This window comes from Triturus cristatus, chromosome 2_1, assembly GCF_964204655.1.
Source record: "Triturus cristatus chromosome 2_1, aTriCri1.1, whole genome shotgun sequence".
NCBI classification, from domain to species: domain Eukaryota; kingdom Metazoa; phylum Chordata; class Amphibia; order Caudata; family Salamandridae; genus Triturus; species Triturus cristatus.
Genome location: NC_140581.1, coordinates 1,174,102,124 through 1,174,114,862, shown reverse-complemented (window position 1 = coordinate 1,174,114,862; position 12,739 = coordinate 1,174,102,124). Strand labels below are relative to the sequence as shown.

The 12,739-nt window shown below is 56.2% G+C and overlaps 1 pseudogene; it reads left to right on the top strand.

The window, feature by feature from the left end:
• Nucleotides 1-6,465: 6,465 nt before the first annotated feature.
• LOC146866550 (18S ribosomal RNA) lies at nucleotides 6,466-7,073 on the top strand (annotated as a pseudogene; the record flags this gene model as incomplete).
• Nucleotides 7,074-12,739: the final 5,666 nt, after the last annotated feature.

The window sequence follows — 12,739 nt, the reverse complement described above, 5'->3', positions numbered from 1 at the left end:
GCTGTAGGATTTTTGTTGTTGTTTTGCTTTAGGTGAATGGGAGTGGCTCGTCTCGCTTACTATGAGCCAAACTGAAGCTAAATGAACAAAGCTAAGACCCCCAAATACAGTGCTTTTCATGCCTACAGCCATACCACCATGAAAGCAACTGATCTCAGAAGTTAAGCAAGGTCTGGCATGGTTAGTACCGCATGGGAATACCAGGTGCAGTGGTCTTTTTCTTTTGCTTTAGGTGAATGAGGGTGTCTGTCTCGCTTAATATGTCCATCACTGAAGAAGTTAAACATGGTCTTGCCTGGTTAGTACTAGGGCTGGGCAGACTTTGCGTAGCGCCACTATGCAGAAATTTGAAAACAATTGTGGAAAACAAGCGCATGTCCTGAGTAGGGCTGGGCGGACCTTGCCTAGCGCAACTACGCACTATTTCGTAAAAAACCTGAGGGACTGGGGTCCCTCGTGCTTGGGCAGGCTCTCCGATCTCCCCGGCCTGGGTGCGTTGAGAAGCAGGGACTAGCCCCGGGCCTCCTGAGTTTCGGTCAGGGCCTGGGAGCCCACGTTCTGCGGCCTGCCACGTGTCCATCTGCCCGGGACAAGGGTCCTGGAGCCCTGCAAGGGCAGGCGGGAGCCCTACCTCTATGGCTCGGCGCGGGCAGATGGGAGTCCTTTCGGTCCCGGCCATCTGGTTGCACCTTTCCCTTGGCCATCTGGTTGCATGCAATGCTTTCCAATGGGGCAACCAGATGGCCGGGCTGCAGCCCTGCAGCCACGGAGCCCTGCAGCCCTGCAGCCCCGGAGCCCTGCAGCACCGGAGCCCTGCAGCCCCAGAGCCCTGCAGCCCCGAAGCCCTGCAGACCCGGAGTCCTGCAGCCCCGGAGACCTGGAGCCCCGGAGACCCGGAGCCCTGCAGTCCCGGAGCCCTGCAGCCCCAGAGCCCTGCAGCCCCCGAGCCTTCCAGCCCCCGAGCCCTGCAGCCCCGGAGCCCTGCAGCCCCCGGAGCCCTGCAGCTCCCGAGCCCTGCAGCCTCTGAGCCCTGCAGTCGCCGTGCCCTGCAGCCTCCGAGCCCTGCAAGGGCAGGTGGGAGCCCTCCCACGAAGGCTCGGGCGGGCAGATGGGAGTCCTTTCGGTCCAGGCCATCTGGTCGCACCTTTCCCTCAGCCATCTGGTCACACGCAATGCTTTCCAATGGGGCTACCAGATGGCCGGGCTGACCTGGAAGTCCCGATGGGGCCTCATTCGCCTCCCCGAACCCAGCCAGGGCTCCAGGAGGTCGAGTGCGTCCGGGCCTAGGGTCCCCTCCGTCACTCGGTGCGCTCGGTTTACCAGAAAGGGGGGTAGCCTTCCTCTGGATTACTAGGGGCAGGGTATGCCGGGACGCCCCTCCTGGGGATGGCGGTTCTCAGGCGGGGACCAGATGGGCTAAGTCCGAACGACACCTCCCCAGCGTCCAGTGCTCCATCCTCCAGCCCGCAGCGAGGCAAAGTACCCGGGACAGGCACATGGGTCCCCCGGGTGTCCGGGCCCCGGGAGCTCCTGCGGGCCTCCTATGCCTGAGGCCCAGCATGGTGTCTCTGAGCCCCCCGAGCCCTGCAGCCCCGGAGCCCTGCAGCCCGGGAGCCCTGCAGCCCCGGAGCCCTGCAGCCCCGGAGTCCTGCAGCCCCGGAGCCCTGCAGCCCCCAACCCCTGCAGCCCCCAAGCCCTGCAGCCCTGGAGCCCTGCAGCCCCCGAGCCCTGCAGCTCCCGAGCCCTGCAGGCCCCATGCCCTGCAGCCCCCGAGCCCTGCAAGGGCAGGCGGGAGCCCTACCGCGAAGGCTCGGGCGGGCAGAATGGCGTCATTTCGGTCCCGGCCATCTGGTAGCACTTCTCCCCTCGGCCATCTGGTCGCGCACAATGCTTTCCAATGGGGCGACCAGATGGTAAGGCTGGCCTGGAAGTCCCGGTGAGGGCTCATTTGCCTCCCGGATCCCAGCCAGGTCTCCAGGAGGTCGGGCATGTTCACGCCTAGGGTCCCCTGAGCCTCGCAGAGCGCGCGGGTTACAAGGAAGGGGGGTAGCCTTCCTCCGGATTACTAGGGGCAGGGTTTGCCGGGACACCCCTCCCGGGGATGGCCGTTCTCAGGCGGGGACCAGATGGGCTATGCCTGGGCAACACCTCCCTAGGCGTCCGGGGCTCCCTACTCCGGCCCGCGGCGTGGCAAAGCACCCAGGAAGGGCTCCATGGTTCCTGGGCAGTCATCCCCCGGGCGTCGGGCCCGAGAGCTCCGGTGGTCCTTCCACAGGAAGAGGAGCCCCTGAGCCCTGCGTGGGCAGGCGGGAACCCTAGCGCGAAGGCTTGGGGTTGGACAGGTGGTAGCCCTTTCGGTCCCAGTCATCTGGTTGCACTTCTCCCCTCGGCCATCTGGTCGCGCGCAATGATTTCCAATGGGGAGACCAGATGGCCGGGCCGGCCAGGAAGTCCCGATGAGGGCTCATTTCCCTCCCAGATCCCAGCCAGGGCTCCAGGAGGTCGGGTGCGTCCGGGCCTAGGGTCCCCTCCGTCACTCGGTGCACACAGTTTACCAGAAAGGGGGGTAGCCTTCCTCCGGATTACTAGGGGCAGGGTATGCCGGGATGCCTCTCCTGGGGATGGCGGTTTTCAGGCAGGGACCAGATGGGCTAAACCCGGACGACACCTCCCCGGCGTTCGGTGCTCTCTCCTTCAGTCCGCAGCGAGGCAAAGTGCCCGGGACGGGCTCCATGGGTCCCCCAGGCGTCCGGGCCCGGGAGCTCCTGCAGGCCTCCCATGCCTGAGGCCCAGCGTGGGGTCTCCAAGCCCCCCCAAGCCCTGCAGCCCCAGAGCCCTGCAGCCCCGGAGTCCGGGAGCTCCGGAGCCCTGGAGCCCTGCAGCCCCGGAGCCCTGCAGCCCCCGAGCCCTGCAGCCCCCGAGCCCTGCAGCTCCCGAGCCCTGCAGCCACCCGAGCCCTGCAGGCCCCGTGCCCTGCAGACCCGAGCCCTGCAAGGGCAGACGGGAGCCCTATCCCAGCCAGGGCTCCAGGAGGTCGGGTGCGTCCGGGCCTAGGGTCCCCTCCGTCACTCGGTGCACACAGTTTACCAGAAAGGGGGGTAGCCTTTCTCCGGATTACTAGGGGCAGGGTATGCCGGGATGCCTCTCCTGGGGATGGCGGTTTTCAGGCAGGGACCAGATGGGCTAAACCCGGACGACACCTCCCCGGCGTCCGGTGCTCTCTCCTTCAGCCCGCAGCGAGGCAAAGTGCCCGGGACGGGCTCCATGGGTCCCCCAGGTGTCCGGGCCCGGGAGCTCCTGCAGGCCTCCCATGCCTGAGGCCCAGCGTGGGGTCTCCAAGCCCCCCCAAGCCCTGCAGCCCCAGAGCCCTGCAGCCCCGGAGTCCGGGAGCTCCGGAGCCCTGGAGCCCTGCAGCCCCGGAGCCCTGCAGCCCCCGAGCCCTGCAGCTCCCGAGCCCTGCAGCCACCTGAGCCCTGCAGGCCCCGTGCCCTGCAGACCCGAGCCCTGCAAGGGCAGACGGGAGCCCTACCATGAATGCTCAGGGCGGGCAGATTGGTGTCATTTTGGTCCCGGCCATCTGGTCGCACCTCTCCCCTCGGCCATCTGGTCACGCGCAATGCTTTCCAATGGGGTGACTAGATGGCCGGGCTGGCCTGAAAGTCCAGATGAGGGCTCATTTGCCTCCCGGATCCCAGCCAGGGCTCCAGGAGGTCGGGCGCGTTTGCGTCTAGGGTCCCCTGAGCCTCGCGGTGCACGCCAGTTACAAGAAAGGGGGGTAGCCTTCCTCCGGATTAGTAGGGGCAGGGTATGCCGGGACGCCCCTCTCAGGGCTGGTGGTTCTTTGCCGGGGACCAGATGGGCTATGCCAGGGCAGCATCCTCCCAGGCGTCCGGGGCTCCCTCCTGCGGCCTGCGGCGTGGCAAAGTGCGCTGGACGGGCTCCACGGGTCCCAGGCAGTCCTCCCCCGGGTGCCCGGGCCTGAGAGCTCCAGTGGTCCTCCCCGTGCCTGAGGCCCAGCCGGGGTCCCCGAGCCCCCCAGGAAGCAGAGCCCCCGAGCCCTGCATGGGTGGGAAGGTGGGAGCCCTACCTCTATGGTTCGGCTCAGGACAGGCAGACGGGAGTCCTTTTAGGTGCCGGCCATCTGGTCGCACCTTTCCCCTCTGCCATCTGGTCACGTGCAATGCTTTCCAATGGGGCAACCAGATGGCCGGGCCGGCCTGGAAGTCCCGATGAGGGCTCATTTGCCTCCTGGATCCTAGCCAGGGCTCCAGGAGGTCGGGCGCGTCTGCGCCTCGGGTCCCCTCCATCACTCGGAGCACACGGGTTGAAAGAAAGGGGGGTAGCCTTCCTCCGGATTAGTAGGGGCAGGGTGTGCCGGAACACCCCTTCGGGGCTGGCGGTTCTTTGCCGGGGACCAGATGGGCTATGCCCGGGCAACATCCTCCCAGGCGTCCGGGGCTCCCTCCTGCGGCCCACGGCGTGGCAAAGTGCCCGGGACGGGCTCCATGGGTCCCGGGCAGTCCTCCCCCGAGTGCCCGGGCCCAAGAGCTCTGGTGGTCCTCCAAGTGCCTGTGGCCCAGCCGGGGTCCCCGAGCCCCAAGGGAAGCACAGCCCACCGAGCCCTGCGTGGGTGGGCAGGCGGGAGCCCTACTGCTATGGCTCGGCTCGGGACGGGCAGACGGGAGTCCTTTCAGGTGCCGGCTATCAGGTCGTACCTTTCCCCTTGGCCATCTGGTCACGCGCAATGCTTTCCAATGAGGCGGCCAGATGGCCGCGTCGGCCTGGAAGTCCTGATGAGGATCCATTTGTCTCCCGAATCCCAGCCAGGGCTCCAGGAGGCCGGGCGCGTTTTCCCCTAGGGTCTCCTCCGTCAATTGGAGCGCGCGGGTTACCAGAAAGGGGAGTAGCCTTCCTCCGGATTACTAGGGACAGGGTACTCTGGGACCCCTCTCGGCCTAGCGGTCCTCAGCCGGCAGCTGGACAGGCCAGGATGCCGCCCCAGCCCTAGATCTGTCCCGGGGCCTGCCGCATGGCAGGCTGCCCCGGATGAGACCCGACAGGCCTCCCCTGCTGGGCTGGGTCCAGGGGCCCCTGGGAGGACAGCCTCCCCACACCAGGCTCCGTCCTCGGTCCTGCCGCGTGGCAGGGTGCCCGGGATGGGGTCCGGTGGGCCCAGGGAGGCTTCCCCTGCACCTCCGGGCCTGGGAGACACAGCTGGGCCCAGGGGCCCCACCGGGCCCCGGGTCGGGGGCTCCGGCCCTGGGCCCTGTCCCCCGGACTGCGGCACTACCAAAGGCCCGGTACGGGGTTCCGTTGTGGCCGGGGAGCCTCCCCTTGCTTGGCTGGGTTCAGGAGCTCCGGACGGGCCCCTGAGGGCCTGGGGAGGCTTCCCCTGCGCCTCCAGGCCTGGGAGCCCCGGCTGGGTCCAGGGGCCCCACCGGGCCCTGGGTCGGGGGCTCCGGCCCTGGGCCCCGTCCTCCAGCCTGCCGCTCCGCCAAGGGCCCGGGACAGGGGTCTGTCGGTCCCGTGCAGGCCTCCCCTGCTTGTCAAGGCATCCGCGGGCCCCGGGTCGGAGGGCCCGTCGGGTCCTCCACGCAGCCTCCATGGCTTGGGCCCAGCAGCGGCCCTGGGCCTCCGGTCCCCCATGCCCCGGCGCACTCTTTCGTTGGGGCACAGAGCGACCAGATGGCTTCCCTTTCGAGCCCGGCCATCTGGTCACACCTTTCCCCTCGGCCATCTGGTCACGCCTGTCCCCTCGGCCAACTGGTCACGCCTATCCCTGCGGCCATCTGGTTGCGCCTATCCCCTTGGCCATCTGGTCACACACAATGCTTTCCAATGGGGTGACCAGATGGCCGGGTTTTGTCTGGAAGTCCCGATGAGGGTCCATTTGCCTCCCCAGCAAGGGCTCCAGGAGGTCGGGTACATTCGCGCCTTGGGTCACCTCGCGTGCACGGGTTACAAGAAAGGGGGGTCATTTTCCTCCAGATTACTAGGGAGAGGGTCAGTCAGACCTCCGTGCGGTCCGGCGATTCTGAAATAGGGGAAGGCAGGACCCAGACTCGCCCGCCGGGGCCCCCAGGGGCCCGGGTACGCACCTGCCTCACAGCCCGTGGTGCCAGGCCCTTGGATGCTGCTGCTCAGTAGGTCCGAAGGCCCCGCGCGCCATGCCGTCACCCCTCTCTGCCCAGCACATTTCCACAGCAGCTCGGAACGACTGTTTCAAGGGGTGTCGCTGCCGCCAGGCTCCGGCACCCCTGTGTCTCACTCAGGCTGAGCCTCGGCCTGCCTCTCCCTCCCAGGGGAGACGACTGGGCCTGCCGGTACCCATGCGACTGCACCTCTCCACACCCCTCCAGGGAGCCCTCCCGCCCAGGCGGGTTGGCTCCTTCCCCTGGCAGGCTCCCTAGAGGGAGAGGTGCGTGAAGGTTGCCGGTCGGGGAGATGGGCAGCAGGTGCAGCTACCTGGTTGATCCTGCCAGTAGCATATGCTTGACTCAAAGATTAAGCCATGTACGTGTAAGTACACACGGCCGGTACAGTGAAACTGTGAATGGCTCATTAAATCAGTTATGGTTCCTTTGATTGCTCCATCTGTTACTTGGATAACTGTGGTAATTCTAGAGCTAATACATGCCGACAAGCGCTGACCTCCCGGGATGCGTGCATTTATCAGACCAAGACCAATTCGGGCTCGCTCGGCCGCTTTGGTAATTCTAGGTAACCTCGGGCCGATCGCACGTCCCCGTGACGGTGACGATACATTCGGATGTCTGCCCTATCAACTTTTGATGGTACTTTCTGTGCCTACCATGGTGACCACGGGTAACAGGGAATCAGGGTTCGATTCCGGAGAGGGAGCCTGAGAAACGGCGACCACATCCAAGGAAGGCAGCAGGCGCGCAAATTACCCACTCCTGACTCGGGGAGGTAGTGCCGAAAAATAACAATACAGGACTCTTTCGAGGCCCTGTAATTGGAATGAGTACACTTTAAATCCTTTAACGAGGATCCATTGGAGGGCAAGTCTGGTGCCAGCAGCCGTGGTAATTCCAGCTCCAATAGCGTATATCAGTGGTTCCCAAACTTTTTTGACCAGCGGCTCCCTTGACCTACTTGCCATTGGCCGCGGCTCCCCATTATGCTACTTTTTTTGGACGGGTGGATAGATGTAAACCCAGTCTCAGGAGTACTTACATTTTTCTCCCTGAAAATAACTGGGATGATGCTATTATAATCATACGGCCTCCCTCTTGCATGCAACCTCCACAGTGCCAGCTGTGAGCACATTCATGGATGCAGGTGCTTGGCCCTTCCCTTTAGCCTTTACTGGACACGGTGTGCTAGTGGTGTTTGTACAGCGTCTCACAGACAACATATTTACCTTTGGTCTCCTCTGTATGTCTGCAGGGTGCACACATGGGGCAATGGTCATCCTGGGCCAGCTCTCACATCTCCACTAAAATTCACTCAATATGCCAGCAACCCTCATTCTACATCCCAGTTCAGAGGGATTCACCTTGTGCCTGCTGCACTTTACTTTCTCAATCTCTATTAGTTTGTCCAGGGAGGGAGATGATCACCTTGGAATTGCTGTTCCATGTACTCTCTATCCCCACTCACAGTGCCAATAGCACTCACTCAATGCCACAGCAGGAGGTGGCTTACCTCGGGCCTCTCCCCTCATGATTCCTCTGTGTACTAGCTCTGTGCTGGAAGTGAAGGTGCACTGCACACCTTGGGCCTTCCACCCTTCGTTCCTCCTGTGTCTCTTTGCCAGCATCGTAACCCTGAGTGAAGAGGCACAGTTTGGACCCACTGCCGTTCTCTCCACCAACCCTCTTAGTGTGTCAGCATAGTGCACAGGATGGAAGTGCAAAACTGGTGCCTGTTCAGGATGGAAGTGCACAACTGGTGTCCATTGTCTCTCTCCACTAACCCCCTTAGTTAAGCATTGTGCCTTGGAGCGGAAGATCCCACCTGGGATCGCTTGTCCCTCAGTGTGCCAGTTCTGTGCCTCGGAGTGAAAATGAATATCAAGGGCCACAGCCCCCCTCTACATCAGGCCCGTTACTGTGTCGGCTTCGTGCCTCGAGGTAGAGATGTGCATACTGCACCTGCTGTCCCTCTCTCCACCCACCCTTCAGTGTACCCATACCAGAGTGGAGGTGCTCACCTTGGGCTCGCTGCTGCCGATGGCCCCAGTCTGGGCTTGCGACATGGATGAATATTATTTATTTTTTGACTTTGTTCTTATTCACTATTTGACTTTAAAACAACCCAAACAACATTGGATGTTCTGTGTAGCACTTTTGATTTGTGTACTTTTCATTTGCAGTTATATTTCCACGAAAGTTTAAATTAACTGCAGGGATGAAAACCGTTTACACCCCACTGTTTGCTTTTCTGCAAGTTGTAAGGATGATACATTTTAATTACCTTCAAATAGATAACATAGGTCGAGAGATTATTTAACGTTTTGTTATTTTTGCAGTAATCGCCTTTTGGGATCCTTATTCTACTTGCTCCTATCAAGAAGCCAGGAAGCTGTGCTGTTATGCTTTTTTCATGTACTGGCCAGTCAGTAGTTCTAGCTCAGTAGGTTGAGCCAGATCTGTATGTAACATGTACGTTACAGATTTCTACGCCATCAGGGTGGACTCAAACTTTCATTCTTTTTTTGACTATGAAAGAAGTACTAAATATTCCACCACAATTAAAATTATGGCGTGCCTTATTTGAAAAAGGTGATTAAAATAGAGCAGTTTCAATGCCCATCTAGCATATCATGTTTATCTTCACTCCACAATATCACAGAGCAGGCACTTGTGTTGACTGTGGCCCACCTAGCACCCGGTAAAAAAAAATAAAAAATGGAAAAGGCAAAATGTCTCAAGTTGACAGCTGCGTCAGGAGCACCGGACTTCCTTGGTTTAAGCTTGTTATCTACTCACATGTATGGGTTTGTTTCCCGTTCTAAGTCGTTAGATAATGTGCCTTAGGCTACTCTGTTGCCCAACGAGTAGCACTGCTCTGTCAGTTGTGTATCTTGGATTTGCTTATGTCAGACGCATTTCCAACCAAAGGAAATTCGGCTGTCACGCTTCAACAATACCTGGGGCCACCTGCTAAGCACAGCAGTCGAGATATTATGCACCCTGAAAGCAATTGTCACAAACAAATCCACTGAGATAAGTGTACGAGGCCTTCTAATGTGTGCGCACGGCTAAGAAAATTATTTATGGAGGGTTGAAAACACAGCATTGCCATTGTGTTGCAAGCTCTTGTGGCACATTAAACTCAGTTCAGGTTTCAATTCGTCTTCCACTGAAATACTTGGAAAAACCTCTTCAGTGTGCTCCATACCCAATGCGCATATGCAGGATATGCGGTCACATTCAGATTGTTTTTTATGTGTTCACATTTAGACCTCCCTAAGCGTCGCAATCCGCACGAAAAATATGAAGTTGGTGTTCCAAATAACCAAGAGCAACTTAATATAGTGCCGCAGGAAACTTGGTTAGCAGTCTGTTCATATTAAACAACTGGCGTATGAATACGGATTCCATAAACCTGCAGTGGTTCCCAAACTGGTGCGAACCCGTTCTCGGCGCACCTGGCTAGTTTTGATGGCGCACTGGGGTGCCGCGGCGCACAGATTGGAAACCACTGGGCTAAGGTCTTTGACTCTAACTTTGAAGATTAGGTGTTCAAGCCCTGGTCTTTCAATGTCACTGGGTCCTCTGTCTAAAGTGTAGGCAATGGTATTTCCTTCAGTGAGGTTGGGAAATATTTTTTCTTTTTATCCTGTTTGAATATACTTCTTTGGAAGAACATCTTACCCCAGTGAAAAAAAATGACTCTCTATGGTTCCTTCTCTCTGTCCTCCCATTCCACACTATAAAGAATAGTACTGTTGCTGAACACTAACATACTTCTCTACCTAGCCATGGGTTTCTGATCCGCATGTCATATATTAGTTTTCAGGCCAACTGGCAAAGAGTCACTCTGGCCTAATGGTTAAGGTCTTGGGTTCTTACTCTGATGATTAGGCATTTATTTATTTATTTTTGACATTTGTTAAGCGCGAACGAATACCCGTAGGCGTCTCGGCGCTAGACCTTAGCAGGTGTCTCTTAACTAAGCATGGGAAACAAGAGGAGAAAGGTATACTATCACTGATTAAACAGCCAAGTTTTCAGCTTCCTACGGAACTGTAAAAGTGAGGGGCAAGTTCTAATGTGATGAGGCAGAGTGTTCCATATCTTTGGGGCGGCGACCAGAAACCGGCGGTCACCCCAGGACACTGTTTTGGAGCGTGGAACCACTAGTTGGTTCAGATTGGAAGAGCGAAGCTGTCTGGATGGTATGTAAGGAGTAAGCTTGTCCTTGAGGAGGCGAGGCCCCTGATCATGAAGTGCTTTGTAAATTATACAAAGTGACTTGAACTTAATCCTGTTTTGGATGGTCAGCCAGTGAAAAGTTCTTATGGTGTCAGTGATAGGAGCAAACTTTGGTGATCGGGCCAGAAGACGCGCTGATGCATTTTGTATTGTCTGCAGTTTTTTTATTACCCTAACTTGGGCATTAAGAAAAAGAGAGTTACAATAGTCTAGTGATGAAAGCACTAAAGAGCTGACCAAAGTTTTAGCAGCAGTATCTGGCAGGAAAGGAATGATTTTCCTTATCATTCGGAGTTTGTAATGAGCAGTGGCTGCGACCTTATTTGCATGAGCCATGAAGTTGAGCTGGTTGTCAAAGGTAACTCCCAAATTCCTGACTTTGAGGGTCGGACTAGGGGGAGTACCAAAGGCCGACGGCCACCAGGAAGTGGGCCATCTCGGGGAGAGAGAGCCAAAGATGAGCACCTCCGTCTTATCGGAATTAAGTTTCAGACAGTTATCTGTCATCCACTCTCCGACTGCTACCATACCGTTTTTAAAACGTTCTGCTACCTCATGCCCGTCACCTTTGATGGCCAACACTAGTTGCGTATCATCCGCATATGAGGTTAGGCTCATCCCGAATGCTTTGATCACACCCGCAAGGTCCGACACATAGATGTTAAAAAGTGTCGGACTAAGGGAGGAGCCTTGAGGAACCCCACAAGGAAGTGAACGCTTGGCCGATTGATATGGCCCCAGAGTGACCACTTGTGATCTGTTGGACAGGAAGGAGGAGAGCAGGTCTCTCACTGTATGGAAAATTCCCATCCGTCCGACACGGTCTACTAAGATCTTATGGTCGACCGTGTCGAAGGCCGCCGAGAGGTCAAGCAGACCAGTGACATGGTCTTTCAATGTCACTGGGTGTTCATGCTAAAGTGTAGGCTATGGTATTTCCATCAGTAAGGTTGGAAAAATGTTTTCTTTTCATCTTGTTTGAATATATCTCTTTTGAAGAACTTCTTACCACAGTGAAAAAAAACGACTCTCTATCGTTCCCTCTCTCGGTCCTTCCATTCAACACTATAAAGAATAGTACTGTTGGTGGACACTAACATACTTCTCTACCTAGCCATGTGTTTCTGATCTGCATGTTATATATTAGTTTTCAGAAAAACTGACAAAGAGTCACTCTGGCCTAATGGTTAAGGTCTTAGACTCTCACTCTGAAAATTAGGTGTTCAATCCCTGGTCTTTCAATGTCACTGAGTGCTCACGCTAAATTGTAGGCTATGGTATTTCCATCAGTGAGGTTAGGAATTTTTTTTCTTTTCATCTTGTGTGAATATATCTCTTTTGAAGAACTTCTTACCACAGTGAAAAAAAACGACTCTCTATCGTTCCCTCTCTCAGTCCTTCCATTCCACATTATAAAGAATAGTACTGTTGGTGGACACTAACATACTTCTCTACCTAGCCATGGGTTTCTGATCCGCATGTCATATATTAGTTTTCAGGACAAATGGTAAAGAGACACTCTGGCCTAAATGATAAGGTCTTAGACGCTTACTTTGAATATTAGGTGTTCTATCTCTGGTCTTTCAATGTCACTGGATGCTCAGTCTAAAGTGTAGACAATGGTATGTCCATCAGTAAGGTTTGGAAATATTTTTTCTTTTCATCTTGTTTGAATATATTTATTTTGAAGAACTTCTTACTCCAGTGAAAAAAAAATGACTCTATCGTTCCCTCTCTCAGTCCTTCCATTCCACACTATGAAGAATAGTACTGTTGCTGGACACTAACATACTTCTCTACCTAGCCATGGGTTTCTGATCCGCATGTCATATATTAGTTTTCAGGCCAACTGGAAGTGAGTCACTCTGGCCTAATGGTTAAGGTCTTAGACTCTTACTCTGAAGATTAGGTGTTCAATCCCTTATCTATCAATGTCCCTTGGTGCTCAGGCTAAAGTGTAGGCAATGCTATTTCCTTCAATAAGGATGGGAACTATTTTTTCTTTTCATCTTGTTTGAATATATCTCTTTTGAAGAACTTCTTACCCCAGTGGAAAAAAAAGACTCTCTATCGTTCCCTCTCTTAGTCCTTCCATTCCACATTATAAAGAATAGTACTGTTGGTGGACACTAACATACTTCTCTACCTAGCCATGGGTTTCTGATCCGCATGTCATATATTAGTTTTCAGGCCAACTTGCAAAGAGTCACTCTGGCCTAATGGTTAAGGTCTTGGGTTCTTACTCTGATGATTAGGTGTTCAATAATGGGCTTTCAATGTCACTGGGTGTTCATGCTAAAGTGTAGGCTATGGTATTTCCATCAGTAAGGTTGGGA